This window comes from Gopherus flavomarginatus, chromosome 11 (genome assembly GCF_025201925.1).
Source record: "Gopherus flavomarginatus isolate rGopFla2 chromosome 11, rGopFla2.mat.asm, whole genome shotgun sequence".
Classification (NCBI taxonomy): domain Eukaryota; kingdom Metazoa; phylum Chordata; order Testudines; family Testudinidae; genus Gopherus; species Gopherus flavomarginatus.
This window is the reverse complement of record NC_066627.1, coordinates 12,727,643-12,728,849: the sequence shown is the minus strand read 5'-3', so window position 1 is coordinate 12,728,849 and position 1,207 is coordinate 12,727,643. Positions and strand designations below refer to the sequence as shown.

The window sequence follows — 1,207 nt, the reverse complement described above, 5'->3', positions numbered from 1 at the left end:
ATCATTATATGAGAGTGGTGAATATGGGGCTTCCAGGTGCTGCTCTGAGCACAGTGTGCCACACCTGGGCTTCCGTTGCAATGGAGACGTACCCTTGGAGTCCATCTCTCCTGGGATAAAGATGGCAGCAGGGCTGACCTGGGTCATCTGACTTGGGATCCTGGATGTAAAGCTGAGGGGCTAAAAACTGTGGTGCAGATATTTGTGTGCACAGTGAAGCCTGAGTTCAGAAACCCTCGCCCCTCATGGGGCCTCAGAGGTTGGGCTCAAGCCCATATGTCTGCATTGTAATTTTATAGTGGTTGGGAGGGAGTTTAGGAAGTAGAAATGGTAAAACCACATTGAGGGAACTGGACCACTGACCTATCAGCTCTCAACACCCAAACTTTCAGTCACTCTATTATCAATGCCTTTGAGTATAATTTAAACAGTAGGTACACCTAGCTCTGAATCTTGTTTTCTGACAGTAGCCAATACAGGTGTCCCAAAAGCCACTCCCCCAAGCATCACTGGGAGTTGAACCCAGGATCTCCTGTTTACAAAACAGGTACTTTAACCAACTAAGCCATGGTGCCTGCTGTTATTTAATGCATATGTGCTCACACCTGACTCTCTGACAAGTCCCACTGGGCCCTGACAAGCGTTGCTCATGTTTGGCTTCTGTAAAGCAGAGGAGCAGGTGAAGTTTTGCTCCCAAGGTGTGTGTGTGATTCTTTGGCCAGGTCTATGCTACAAAATTAGGTTGGTGTAATTACATTACTTAGGCTGGCAATGCAGTTATATCAACCTAATCCCAGTGTAGATAGCGACTCAGCTGTTAGAACTTTCTGGAGCTATGAAAGGGGAGGGGCCCAGCCTTTGTAGCAAGAATGCAGGGCAGGTGAGTTCTCGGCAGACTTTATGGGATGCTGGTGGAGGCCAGTTATGGTGATATAATGACCAGCAGCATTTACACTGACAATTTGTTGCTTTAAGTTTGCTGCAAAAAAGCTCTAGGCCTCTCGTTGAAGTGGTTTTATTTGTCACCAAAACAGGGCAGTTTTGTTGCCAGACGTGGCATTGCAGTGTGTACACCAGCCACAAGCTGCTGACCGAGGGAGTGTTGTGTGTTTTTCACACACCTGAGCAATATAATGATGATGAAGTAACTTTGTAGTGCAGACCTGGCCAAGATTCACACACACACACAACTTGCAAGGAAAACGTC

General features: G+C 47.0%; 1 non-coding gene across 1 annotated transcript; it reads right to left on the bottom strand.

The window, feature by feature from the left end:
• Positions 1–501: 501 nt before the first annotated feature.
• Positions 502–575, bottom strand: TRNAT-UGU (transfer RNA threonine (anticodon UGU)). Its single transcript has one exon. It is a non-coding gene; the product is annotated as a tRNA-Thr (tRNA).
• Between the last annotated feature and the right edge of the window lie 632 nt (positions 576–1,207).